Here is a 16121-nt window from a genome sequence, read left to right as displayed (position 1 = left end):
CTATGTGTTGTGGGACCAGCTGCGTCTGTGTAATTAGAGAATCCAAGCCAGTTACTGTGGTGGACATTGAAGTCACCAAATACATAACCTTGAGCGCTAGTGTCGAGGGAAAGTGCTGTATCTATGCTGTCAGAGACTTTGCTTATTAGAGTACAGTCCTTTTTTTTACACAGTGGTCACCACTTACCTAGGCCCGGAAGCCACTCAGGGATAAGTCCTGGGTCGAGGGAGAGCGGTAGAGAAAATAAAAGTAACTAATATTATGATGCATGTTTAGTCTAAAGCACACAAAGGCTTGATCGTCAGATTCTTGTTTTCTTTCTCTAATCAGGGGGAGACCGGTTGCATGGGTTTGTTTTTTACAGGTGAATCCAGTGAAACTCACGTGGTTATTAAAAAGTGCTCAATGCAAGACAGAGCTGGTATATAGTCCGTTTATTATATTATAATTTTGGTTAGACGAAACGAAAATTGAGTTATTTGGCCGAAATCGTGGAACGCATGCCAGAGGACAGAAGAACTTAGCGTTTGACCCCCCCCCGATATTATCCCTGCAGTGAAATTTTGAGGTGGGCATATAATGGTTTGGGATTATTTCTTTCCAGCCTGCCCTGGAAAACTTAACATCATAGAAGGGAAAATTAGTTCTCAAACATCGGGTCATACTTAACGATATCTCGCAGTCTTCAGATGATTTGAGAGAGACAAAATCTGTGATGTGATGATATCAGGTTCAAATAAACAGCTAGAGCAGGAATTGGAACACGCTCCACTAAAGCCTGATTGTCACAGCTGGTGAATTTCAAAAATGCAATCTGGGCGTGAGAACACTTTCGAAAAACGATATGCAATAATTTTTCGGTTTAAACTTGATAAAAATTCTACAAAAACAAACGGAGTGCGTCAGACTGCCTTTAGACAACTGTGCATAAATCTAGCATCATTTCTTAGTGCAAAAGGATGTTCACACAAGGCAGAGAGTCTGCAAAGAGGATAAAACCTGTGGTAGGAGTAAGGAAGTCAGAACAATGGATAATGCCTAATGGGTGTATATCACAGCAAGACAACGAACCCAAGCACACGACTAAGGCAACGACTTCATGATTTCAGGAGAAGGGAATAGAGGTATTAGGATGGCCAAGTCAGTCACCTAACCTCAAGCTAATTGAAAATCGATGTCAGAAGTTGTAGTTCATTGTACAAAAAAAGAGATCCGCGGAATCTGACAGAACTAAAACGAATTTTCCAAGAAGAATGGGATAAAATTGCAGATTACATTTGTAATAATCTCAAAAGTTTGGAAGATATTATGGCCAAATTACTAAAAACTAATACTGTCTTTGTGTGTGTTGGATACTTTCTGAACCCTAGATATGACATTTATGTAATTATCTAGTGAATGCGTAATTATATATGAGTTTTGATGCGAGATGTGTCATTATCATAGAAAAGTACATTAGATTAGGATTTTGTAATCTCTTTTGTTTTCGTGTAATAAAAATTTATGAACTTTTTCCTTTGTATCGGATACTTATTGCACCCGATTTATGCATATATATATATATATATATATATATTCATAAACATATATATATATATATATATATTCATAAACATATATGCCAAGAAGGGAAAATATATTTAGCCAACTCTTCAACAGCGACAATAACAGATACGAAAAAAAAGCGATTACAGTTGTAATTTACAAAGAGTCAACTGAAGTAGCCATAAAATAAGGCACCGGATACGAAACTAATGGTTTTGCATAGAGAAAGAAATTTGTTTGATGAATAGACTCGATAACCTTGATAAAAGCTAGATAAGTTTCGCTAGTACGGCAATTATTAGAGATAGAGTCAAAACAACAAGCGAGATTAATCTCAAACTGTGTTTCCATATTGGTTCTAATTTCTCTAGTATATATATATATATATATATATATATATATATATATATATATTAGACATTAAGAGGAGATTATAGATAGATATATAAATTCCCGTTCTCATACACCTTTCAGGATAAAGCTAGAACCCAGAACTAGATAGAATCGAGCAATTGCATCGACAACGGACAACGCCAGACTCAAAGTGGGTTTCGATGTACTGCATCTCATCAGTTACGTGCTCCGACATAGGCGCGAACCCAGGTCGTCGCACTCATGAAGTGTGCAATACTGACGACCTAACGATATGGCGTTGTCCGTTGTCGATGCAATTGCTCGATTCTATCTAGTTCTGTGTTCTAGCTTTATCCTGAAAGGTGTATGTGAACAGGACTTTATATATATATATATATATATATATATATATATATATATATATATATATATATATATATATATATATATATATATATATATATATATATATATCAGCCGGCTCTTTCAGTTTGGACGATGGATACCCACGAAGGGTTGCTTCAGCGTAAAATTTTTGTGGCAGGATGTGCGCAATCTCCAACCACACCCCTCCTGAGACGACATTGGTCAATACCCGTGGCAAGTGAAGTTAATGGCGACTGGAAAGAAATGCCGAGATAAGCGGAGAGCACATACAGCACCAAGAATTCCCAAATGATCACCCATCTGCTGCTAACAAGGCTCAACGTTGCTTAACCGGTGATCTGACGATAACCGGTATGTCAGCGCAATTATGCCGTATATATATATATATATATATATATATATATATATATATATATATACAAGGCTTTATCGTGACATATATATATATATATATATATATATATATATATAATTATCTACGTTGGCAGAATTATATCAGCAATCTGTAATTTACAGTGAAATGGTGCTCAACACTAAAGGAGCAGTAAGCAATATTATATAAATCAAGTGTGGTATTTTACATTGATCATTTAAATGTATTATTGAGATGAACACTGTCAAAGACAATTATGACTTCACTTTTCAGCTCTCCTAGGAGCGTATTGTGCAGTAAATTTCAACGATGTGCAAACCGAAAATAAAACATTTTTCATCAGTTATATTATTCTTTCTCATTTTCGGTCTCTTGCTACCATTACACACACACACAAACACACACACACACACACACTCACACACACACACACACAAATATATATATATATATATATTTGGTTAAGATAATGTATATTTTATTGAGATTAATTACTGATATAAATATCAAGTAATTAAATACGTAAAAAATTAACGAAATATTACAAACAACCTTCAACCATTATGAAAACCAGTTTCTGCTGGAAGTATTTTTATGGCTCTCCCAAGAATAAAAAATACAGCTGTTTGCAAGTTATGTCAAACTACTACATCAAAAGGTGGCAAACCAGCAAAAACTTTTACAATGACTAATATGCTAAACCATCTTAGAAAGGTTCGTTACAAAGAATGCAAACGTTTCAAATAAGAAAAAAAAAGCACAATGAATATTCAGTAACAGACATCCAGGAAGAAGTGGGAAGAATTATGAGCCCCAGTAAAACACCAAACGACTATATAATCAGTATTGGCCAAAAATAACATTTAGGATATTAATGATCACAGGTCACGAGAGAGTTATTATCAGATAGGAGAAACGATTGCTGTTGAGATTAAACCATATTCAGTAACATTTGACATTGGATTAAAGAAGTCTGTTGCAAAAAAAAACGTACTTCATTTCAAAATAATTTTCAATATAAACAAAAGTAAAAGAAAAATTCAACTGCTTCATGAGCAGCATTTCATGAATTACATACACCTAGACAGCTGCAAGAGATAATGTTTATTTTCAGAGTTTGACAGGTCATTGGTTTTCAAATGAATTTGAACAATGCAGAGCTGTGCTTAGAGTGGTTCCATTCCCTCTTGAACACACAGGTGCAATAATAAGTGAACATTACACAATCTTCTAGATTAGTGTAAAATCTTAAAGAAAAAATTGTTTGTCTTGCGGGATTCAGGACCAAATATAGCTGTTAATGTCAGAGAATGTGATTTAGAATAACTATCATACATTGTAACTCAGGCTGTGAAGAGAACCATTACATCAAACGGAAATAGAGTTTCTTACTTTAATCGCTTTCTAGTAGTAAATTAACTGAGATACAGGATCAGTATAATTTGGAAGAACTAACTCATTCAAGATGTGACCACATGGTGGAATACAACATATTATATGCTGAAAATAAATTAAGAACAACGAAAAACCCTTGTAATGTGTGCTGTTGATAAGGTTTCTACTTTAATAAGAAGTCTTCATATCAATGGAGAGTTGTTTGAAAAAATATCCAGTTACTGAGTCAATTTGAAGAAATACCCAAAGAAGCAAGTCACAGAACATCAACTATATCAATGATAATACGACAAATTTAGCTCCGGTGTTATTTTTGTCAAAATCTAATTCTAGTATTTCTTATTTTAGTGGAATCCTTCTTACCGTTGTTGAACAATTCAGGTTATTAATCGAAAGAAAATTTTCATCATATCTTAATGATAAAAAACTTATGTATGTCTACTTTCTTAGAAGCATGATTCAAATATTGATTTAAAAAGATTGGCATAGAAAACATATTTAGATTTGGATTCTACATTTACTTTTTACTGAATATCAGCCGTATACACTACCCTGGAGAAGACCAATTATGTGTGAATTGTAATATGCCAACTTTGAAACCAACTGACCAAAACGTAACCATTTAACATGTTTCAAAAGATGCTCTCATCACTCCTAATATAAGGCGATAGTAGAAAGTAAAAGTACAGTTATTTTTAATTCAATTTCGGCCTCTATTTTGAGGCGGTAAAAGTGAATATTGCATTATTTATAACTAGCGGGACTTGTGGAAATTCCACAGCAGCATTTTTCATGTGTAATATATTGTTGCTGGGCATGCTGTGAGCGTTCTGTTCATCATTAATGAAGGAACAATCATATTATTCTACTTTTTTATTAAAACTGTATCGCTCCCTTACTAAAATAATAACTTTGATAGATTTCCTGTGCTGATTATTTCATTACAAACACACCGGTCAATTAACTCACATTTCATCATTTTTCATAATTATTGAATATGTTACTATGTTCGAAAATAATTTTTCATAATTTCAACCCATATTATCGCCCCTCCATTTACTAAAATATTAAATTTGATATATTGTATTGGTTGATTATTTTATAAAAAAAACACAACTATCAATTAACTCACATTTCATCATTTTAAATAATTCTTGGATATGGTACTAATTTTGGCAAGGTTTATTTGGAATATTCCACTTTCCTTTTTTAGGGATGCACAACATGATAACGGACGGAGCGATAAACGTAATAATATAATGATAGAAAAATTGCAATGATGGACAATTATTAAAGTATCATCAAATAAAACTGTATAAAATGACAGTAAATATGATCATTCAATATAATTCTATACATAATGATGATTATGCCTATTTTTTTAAAAACAATTCCAGCTGCAACTTACTTCATTATAAGTTGATAAAAATGCTGATATGCTAAATTTTGGTGATGGAAATAAAGTACCAAATATCATAAACATCTACTAATTCCAAAATCCTATATCATAAAAACTAGCAAAAGATCTGGAATTTTGCAAGCCTACTCAATACATATTGTAGAATACTATATCCAAATGTCAGCTCTTTACACCATGTACTTCTTAAATATTATCCCCAAGAAAATGTAATCATTTTATGTAGTGTTTTTCATTTTGTTTATCATGGCGATGGAATTAAGTAAACGTACATGTCCAACATTATTTTAATTTTAATAAAATTAAAAAAGCAGCATGTTATCAACAATCGGGACAAGATCAAAGTGTAGTATCTGTTCTTCAGATGCTGAACTTCAATTTTTTGTTCTCTGTCAGTGGAGAGGGAATCCTTCACGACTGAGACAATTTTTATTTTTGTTCCTTTTCTCCACGTTAAAAAACGACCCTGGTGTCTAACTATGTCCTGTGGGGAGGCGTTGTAAATAGGAACAAGAGAATTCTTTATATATTGGTATTTCTTTGTGATTCTGCTGAATTCTACGTTTGGCAATGACGATCTTGATCCATTTGAGGTGGTTTTATGAACACCTTCCTCAGTCAAACACATATAGAGACAAAACTTATGCTGTCCTTCTTCAATGCTTATGGCACAAATTACTTGTTTTGTATTCTTATAAAATTGTTAGGTGAAAGTACAGTCTAGTTAGAAAAATATTCTTCTCTCCACACGTGGAACTCTGTTCCGTCTGCCTGCTTCCCTCCGGACTACAACTTGGGTGTCTTCAAGTCCAATGTTTACAAATTCCTAATGAACCGCCCCCTTAATGAAACACTTCATCAAATCTCCACACTAACGTAATGTACATGCAATAACCCTTATCCCTGAGTGGCTTCCGGGCCTTGATAAGTGGTGATCACTATGTAAAAAAAAAAAAAATGTTAAGAAATGGGTTTCCAAAAAGTTCTCTGTATGAGTAGGATTGTTTTTTTTTTTTTTTTTTTAACATCATTATTTTATTATTGTATTGGCTTTATTCAAGTTAACGACGTCATTGTTTACAAATGATTCATTTCCAGTTTGCTTTACGTTAACTGCTCAGAAAAAAAGTCCCTTCTGGTTAATATTTACCAGTTTTTCAAATAGCAACCGAACTTGGCTTTTTTCCAGACAAAGAGTGTATTTTTATACGGTAAACATTAACCAGAAAAGGTCTTTTTTTTGTGGAATATATGTGAAGCAGAATGATTCGCCTAAACTGCATTTTATAATATGAAATCCGCTCATTTTTTTAATACGAGAATTTGCGAGTTTTAAAAGTCCTCTTTTAATAACTTACCACCGGGAACTGGTTAGGGAAATTATCCAGTTACTGAATCCATTTAAGGAAATCACAAAAAAAGAAACTCACAGAACTTAAACCAAATCAATGATAATACCTACAATTTTAGATTTGAGGTTATTTCTTTCAAAAGCTGTCTCATTTAATGCTGTTATTTATGACTTTAGTGGAATCCTTACCCTTGTTTAACAATTCAATGAATCAATGGAAACAAGATTTTCATTCTATCTAAATGATAAAAACTTGTGTTTATGTATCGGCAATTGCGTCTGTTGTTTGGTATGTCTCATTTCTGATTTTGGTCTTCCATCCAATCTTTATTTTGTTCGACCCACATAGTTGGCACGGCAACTACATTTAAAATTGTAAATTACATTATTATGATGATGGGGTAGGGGTAGAACATCTTTTCATAAATGTTCTCGTATATACATATATATTTATGTACATATATATATATATATTTATATATATATATACGGTATATATATAGTATATATATGGTATATATATGTAGTATATATATGTATATATATATATATATATATATATATATATATATATACGTGTATATACTAGCAGGCTTTCGGATGTTTCCAAGTCGTAAAATACGCTTAAATATAATATTTTAGTTAATACAGATTTAATATGTAATATTATGGACACTAATATGTGTGACTTATTTTTTTTTATCTAATACATATTGTGATTTCAAAATAAAAATAAATAATGGTCTGTAAGCCACCAGCTAGATCTACACCTAAACATGTATGTTTTAGTTCGGTCTAGTTCTTTATCCTTATCCGTTAAATAGCTGCCTTATTACTACACCGGGTTTTGGACTGACCTGGAAAGAAACACGAATGTGAAGTCACAATACACGTTGGTGTGCACATGAATATGGACTTGTCTATGATTCAGGAACTGGCCGACTTCTCATGAATGTTTGATTCCTTAAGAGATACGGATACAGTCAGATGGAGAGTTGGAATGTTGCCTTAGGCTAAAAGCGCGGACGTCTTTAAATTACACGTTTCCATCAGAACAGATTAGAGGAGGCTGAAGTGTTGACTCGAATAGCGATTAGTCTACGATCTAATAACGGTACATTTTTCATTTTCTTCTTGCTCACCTATCAAATAACGCATGCACACACACACACACACACATATATATATATATGTATATATACATATATATATATATATATATATAGAGAGAGAGAGAGAGACGGAGAGAGAGAATATTCCGAGTAAGATCACCCTTACTCACCTATCAAATAACACACATATATATATATATATATATATATGAGAGAGAGAGAGAGAGAGAAAGAGAGAGAATATTCCGCGTTTACTTCTCATGAGAATTCTTAAGGCTGACGAATTCTCACTAGAATGAAACGCGGAATATTCTGGCAAGCTCAATTATCGTATATATTTTGATAACTTACTACCTATCTCTAACTATGTATTGAGCGCCGTTGACGTAAATACTGAACATTTACGCATAAAATTATATCTCCGTGTATTAATTTATGTAATAAAATAAAAAAGTATATATATATATATATATATATATATATATATATATATATATATATATATTTGCTAATATTTTCCTCCAAGATGTATAAACATCGAAAACCCATGGGTTAAAGAAATATATTTTACTATACTGTATTCTTTGTCTTGCATACAATAAAATTTCTATATTTGAAATTTAACTTTTTCAAATCATAAATTTTAAATTCCAAAATTATGATATCGAGCTTAGGTAGTTCGGACAATGTCAAAAATGTAATAAAATAAAAAAAAAATTATATACATATATATATATATATATATATATATATATATATATATAGTAATTTATAAAATATATATGGCGATTAAGCTACACTGAATATTCTGCGTTTCATCCAACTATAGGATTCGTCATAAGGCTGACGAATCCTATAGTTGGATGAAACGCTGAATATTCAGTGTAGCTTAATCGCCATATATATTTTATAAATTACTAACTAGCTCTACCTACGTATTGAGCACTTTTGAAGTAAATACTTAAAGTTTACGCATAAATCTATACTTTCGTATATTAAATTTAGGTGATAAATGAAGTAGTTATATATATATATATATATATATATATATATATATATATATATATATATATATATATATATATATAGTTTTTTGTTTCAATTTCAAGAAGAGAAACAGCATTTATCAGAAGAGAAATTCATTGTTTGAATAAAGAATACAGGTCATATTTTTGATGCACTCATGATCTAATCCGAATAAATATTGCTGTTTAGCACATATAAAGAGGATATTTTGTATTAGATCAAATATTTGCGAATGACCTTTACTCTGAGGAAATGAGCCTACATCCAAAATCGATGAATTAAGAGAAAAAAAATCTGAAATGTATTCTTTATTTAAACAAGCAATTTCTGTTGTAAAAATGATGTTTTTTTCTAAACTAAATGTAAACAAAAAAAAGAAAAAAATATATAAATTCCATTTTTCCTATCAAGTACATTAAGTTATTCTTTTGTTGACCGGGTGTTGTCTTATATAACATACCGTGTAGCTTAATTGCCATATATATTTTAAAACTTATATATATATATATATATATATATATATAACTTACATATATATATATGACTTACTATATGTATATTATATATATATAAATAATTACACAAGTGTTACAATATATATATATATATATATATTTATATATATATATGTATATATATATATATATATATATATATATATATATATATATTCTTACACTAATGTGTAATAATCAGTGCAGAAAAGGGATTATTCCTACTGGTCCGGAGATTCGAACCCAGCTAAATATTCCCTTTGAATCTTCTTTTGTAGAACTTTTAAAAACTTGTTTATTTTGTTGACGACAATTTTAAACGAATATAACCATTACGTAGAGCAGAACTATTTATATAATTTTATACCAATTTTGAAATCTTTTCCGATGAACGGTTCTGCGCGACGGAAAATGTGCCCTGAAGAATTGAATAGTTTTACATGCTCAAAGAAATAAAGAGTAAGATGGGCTACGTTGGGAACATTGACATTTTGTCATTTATTTGTATTTGATTTGTAGTTATATCAAGCGTCATAAGTTAAAGCATTGTTATAAATAAAACGTGAAGTATATTGTAATATATATATATATATATATATATATATATATATATATATATACAAATATTTATATATATATATGTGTGTGTGTGTGTGTGTGTGTTATGGGAAAATATGCTTACTGAATTATACTTTACTTCACCTTTTATATATGTATTTGGACAATGTCAAAATATTGTTAATTCACTTCCCGCATAACAGCAGCTATATAGTGCAACGGTTAGCTCCGACAGTCGTTGGAGGTGTCGAGTTTCGATCCTGGCTTGATGAACTGTGAAGTATCGAAACAGTACTGTATGTGCATGAGTGTATTGCTCTCTATCTTCGGTTGAGCACATTTGGGAAGTGATATACAAATTACCATTAGCATATTAAGCGATGCTCTTTGTGTAAACAAATTGAGCTTAGGTACTTGGACAATGGCAAAACATTGTTAATTCACTGCCCACATAGTAGCAGCTAAATAGTGCAACGGTTAGAAGCTCCGACGGTGGTTTGGGCGGTCAGTTTTTGATCCTGACTTGAGGTAGTTGCTTGTCTAGCAGCAGTGATGGTCTGTGAAACAGCGAAACAGTACTATATGTAGATGATTATATATATATATATATATATATATATATATATATATATATATATATATATATATATTAAGACATATTTTTATACCTCAAGACTTGTGTTATAATCTTTCGAAATAGACTGTGAAGAAAGGGATCCTTCCTACTTGTTGGGAGATTTGAATCCAGCTAAAAAATCCATTTTGTCTCTATTTGTTTAGACATTACCTCTGAGTCACTAACAACTGCCATACTACTTAAGGGAGTTTCAACGCCTATTAATCTACAATTCTGGAACCATAAGATACAGTCAAGAGGCTTTAAATATTTGTTTATTTTGTTGGCTATACTTTTAAACGAGTACAACAATTTTTAAAGATCACATTTATATCTTGAAGCTAAATCAGTTTAATGTTCTTAAGAAATGATAGTTTCATTATTTAAAATTGTATGTTTATTAACCTTTTCAATGGATGGTGTTTCAGACAGCGAATAGCGTTACTTGACGTTTCAGAAAACAGTAACTCTTCATCCTTTGTCAGAAATATCGCTCGTTGAATTTGCAGACAAAGTTACGAAATAAAAGGAAACCGAATGATGGCAGACTGCCGAAAGATCTACTTTATACTTCTGTACACGTGAAGGTTATTTTTTTATTATTATTATGATTTTTTTTGCTGTTTTCGACTCATCAGCGTGGCTTAATCTAGCAGTGATTCGAATCCAATACCTAAAGTCTTAAGCCTACAACTCCACGATTGATATTTATTCATTTTTGCAGAATGTTATCCTCATCTTCAAATATGTTGGTCCACCACGTATCAGTCAACTAATACTTTGTCCTTCTTCAGGTGTCTAAGCGCGACGGGAGAGGAATGCTGAGTATTTTAACTGTTTCCAGTAATTACTGCCTTCCATATTTGTTGTCACCTCACCAAGTTTTTGACAACGTATACGTTGGCCGGCTTTAAGCAGTAGTGAAACCGCCATCTAAAGGCAATGATAAGCTTGAACAGTAACGAGTCAACGACACACACACACACACACACATATATATATATATATATATATATATATATAAGAGAAAATAATTAATAAAACATGTTAAAAAACACTTTGAAAAAGAGTTAAAAACATATTTAATTTGAAAAGGAAACATTAAATAAGAGGATAGTCCTTAATCCGCAGAGTTTCGAAGAAATATTTTCCTTCTCATCAGAGGGTAGGATTTAGCAAAATGCGGGATCGGATTTTGCTTACTAAAGTATTTGATGAAACTGCAAGTAAGTCTTACTTAATAACAAAAAGTGAAGCAGAGGGAATAGGGTGAAGAAAAAAGGGATTTCACGGGAATGGATAGTCTGGTGAAAGGTAAAGTATCCAATGATGATAGAATCCAAAAATGCTAATCCAAGAAAGTTAGTTAAATTTCCATTCGCACAAATAAAATCCTAGGGAATCCCGTAATTAGAAGATGGTCCAAAATTATCCAAAAGGCAGAAATCCGTGGAATAATTCACAAATAGGTAACAGGCAATGGGAAAAGAATTCCAATAATATTAAAAGAAAGGTAAGATGTGCGTTATACTCGGCTGGCGAGGCAAGTCGTAATTTATATATATATCCTGGCTTGAGGTGGTTGCCTTTCTAGCCGCACTGATGAGCTGTGAAACAGCGAAACATCGAAACAGTACTGTATGTGGATGACTATAATGCTCCTCACCTTGAGTTGAGCATATTGAGAAGTGATACACGAATTACCATTAGCGTATAAGCGACACTCTTTGTGTAAACAAATCGAGCGGCGGTATTTCGGACGATGTCAAAACATCGTTAAATTCACTACTCGTTCAGCGGCCGCCAATAGCGTAATGGTTAGGAGCCTTGACTGCCATACAGACAGTCGGGTTTCAATCCTGGGTTGAGGTGGTTGCCTGTCTAGCCGCACTGATGAGCTGTGAAACAGCGAAACAGTACTGTATGTTGATGACTATATATATATATATATATATATATATATTTATATATAATGTTAAAAGTCCACGTATGCTTCTAGGATAGTGATTTAAAAGTCATGAGGGTTTTTGAAGCATGAAAAACGATGTTACTGTATGTATGAGTTATTGTTATCCTTTCTTTTAATATTATTGGAATTCTTTCCCCATTACCTGTTACCTCTATCTTCTTTATTGGTTTTATCGAGCTTTTACGTCTGGTCGAGATTACTTTATAAATATTAATCTCTATATAAATAAAATGAACTCATTTTTTCCCCTCCGACTTTGACCTTTATAGGAATGCACCTGTATACATTTGGTGCAGCCGTATCATCCACAAACTGAATCACGACATCTGCCGTATGTTATAGGGTTAATACATATCCAGTATCTCGCTGATCAGAGTTTCCTATATTCTGTCTGGTGAGAGTCCACTGTAAAAATCGGTTAGATTTAATGGAAGTAGTACAGTAAACTCTCTCTAACAAATTCATCCTACCACCGCCACTTACTTACACCGTTCCAGACCGTTCACAGCAGACATTTAAAACCGACCACCGGTTAGAATTTATCTAAAGACTGGACTGGACATACGCTGAAACGAACCACGCTTACTTTGCCATTGGTTAGCATAAAACATAAACACAATTTATAAAGCATTTATTATAATAAAATTAGATTCAAACAGAACACAATCCGTTACCTGGAAATGAATTCAGGAGACATTTAAAACCGACCACCGGTTAGAATTTATCGAAAAACTGGACTGGACTTACGCTGAAACGAACTACGCTTACTTTGCCATTGGTTAGGATAAAACATAAACACAATTTATAAAACATTTATTATAATAAAATTAGATTCAAACAGAACCTGGAATTGAATTCACAATTACATTACTTCGATTTCGTTATAACCCGCGTGGTTAGAGTTTAATGAAAACCTGAATTGACATTTACGTGAAACGCACCAAACTTACTTACACAAACACAACTTCCGTTTTGCTCTTTCCTTACGATGGGTGATGATGGTGGGGGTAACGCTACGGCATGTTTAAGATCGTCACATTCATAATCTTTCCTTTCGGTCTTTCCTTCTTTCTTTCTTTTCTCTCCATTTTCTGCTCTTTCCATTGTTAAAACGAAACGAAACAACCTGATATTCCAGGTCTTACTTACACGCTATCACTCTACGACTCTTACTTGTGTATCACTCTCTATTTGTGCCACGTTCCTTTACTTTTTCACCGTACCACTTACCAGACGACATTCATGTAAATTTATATGCGGCGATATTCACGTACATGGACTTCCCTTTCTGTTCTTTTAGCCATGGATCGGGCGATCGCTGTCAGACGTCACGATAATACGACTTCTTTTTTTATTTTTTACTTTTATTAACAAATAAAAAAAAACGACTGAAAATACTTTCAAACATAAAGTAAACTGATTCATGTAAGTAACAAAAAGTAGCATTTATTGCCTTTGGTAATAATTATTTATTGCTTATTTGTTTTGTTTTGATTTTCACCTTTTTTTCGACTAACCATTCTTAAATCTCACTATAAAATCGATTTTTTCAAGCACATTTTAGGTGGGGGGGTATTCCAACCTTCGAAGGGGGTTTGTATTACCGTATACATAGATTCGAAAAAGTTGTCAAAAAAAAAACAAATATATAACAATTAAATGTTATCAAAGCCAAGATAAGTTACTTTTCTGCCAAACTAGATATGTTTTTCGTGTTTTTATTCAATGTAACATATTTATTCAGCTCGAAAACCGGTGGCGTCTCACACACTCTTTAACACCATAAGTATAGAAAAAGGTGTTATAAATAAAAAACTATACAAAATACTATTAAAAACACGCCGAATATATGTCAACCTATGTCACATTAACATGTATTGAGCGAGTTTTTAACAGTATTTTATTAGGTTTTTTATTTATAACATCTTTTCCCAAACTTACCGTGTTAAAGAGATAATCAGACTCCATCTTGAATGTTCCAATACATCGGTAAACACTATATAGTTGTCGAGCTGAATAAACATGTTACATTGAATAAAAACACGCAAAAATATATCAAGTTAGGTATATATCAAGTTTGCCTTTGATAACATTTATTTGTTATATATTTGTTTTTGGACAACTTTTTCGAATCTATGTGTGCAGTAATACAAACCCATAGTGAGAAAACACGGAACATTATGGAGTTTGGGGGGGGGGGAGAATTAGCGATTTTGGAAAATTTCAGACGCTTAGTTAAAAATGTAGCGATTATTTCCCTTTCGTTATAAACTTTTTTTTTTTTTAATTTCTTTGTTTAATAAATATTTTGTGGGGTTTGTATTACTCTACACATAAATTCGAAACAGTTGTCCAAAAAGAAATATATAACAAATAAATGATATCAAAGGCAAGATAAGTTATTTTTCTACTAAACTGGATATATTTTTCGTGTTTTTATTCAATGTAACATGTTTATTCAGCTCGAAAACCATACAGTGTTTACCGATGTATTGGAACATTCAAGATGGCGTCGGATTCTCTCTTTAACACGGTAAGTGTGGGAAAAGATGTTATAAATAAAAAACCGGATAAAACACTGTTAAAAACTCGCTCAATATATGTTACCGTGACATAGGTTGACATATATTCGGCGGGTTTGTAATAGTATTTTGGATATTTTTTTATTTATAACACCTTTTTCCATACTTACCGTGTTAAAGAGGGTGTGAGACGCCATCTTGAATTTTCGAATACATCGGTAAACACTGTATGGTTTTCGAGCTGAATAAATGTGTTACATTGAATACAAACACGAAAAATATATATATCCAGTTTGGCAGAAAAGTAACTTATCTTGGCTTAAATAACATTTATTTGTTATATATTTGTTTTTTTTTTGACAACTTTTTCGAATCTATGTGTACAGTAATACAAACACCCATTTTGTGTTTTATATACATAAAGTACAATTGTTGAATGTTACTGTTTTGCTTATGTTCGTTGGGGGGGAATTAAAAAATTAAGAAATTAAGAAAGATTAAAATGAAGCGAAATTTAAGTTTCCGTTCCATTTTTACAACAACCGTAAAACTGCATACTCAGCAAGTTTTATCGTAATTTATAAGCATATTGAAACACTAAATCAATATTTTATTTATTTTTTGGCATAATTAATGATGGAAGTATTTTTCTGTTTATTTTCTTAACATCTGTTAAAAAAAATAAATAATTTGTACATTCTCTTGAAAAAAAGAATCAAACTTTTCTCTACTTTCACATGTGTTCCATTTTAACAAACTGAGCCACAGCAACGCGTGGCCGGGTACAGCTAGTTATTTAATATTTATTATATACTTTAGTTTTACCATCTTGGATCATTTTGATAAATTTAATTGTAATGTTTTTTTTTATTATATATAATTATGATTAGTTTTTTTGGAAAAAGAATTCCAGCAGAGTGCTCAATTCAAAGGAAAATCCAAATTTTAAGAGCGTACTTATATTTTGTGTACAGAACGTTGTTAGTTGAGACGGATCATTG

Source organism: Euprymna scolopes, chromosome 41, assembly GCF_053919585.1.
Source record: "Euprymna scolopes isolate OS-2025 chromosome 41, ASM5391958v1, whole genome shotgun sequence".
Classification (NCBI taxonomy): Eukaryota; Metazoa; Mollusca; class Cephalopoda; order Sepiida; family Sepiolidae; genus Euprymna; species Euprymna scolopes.
This window is presented reverse-complemented; position numbering follows the sequence as displayed.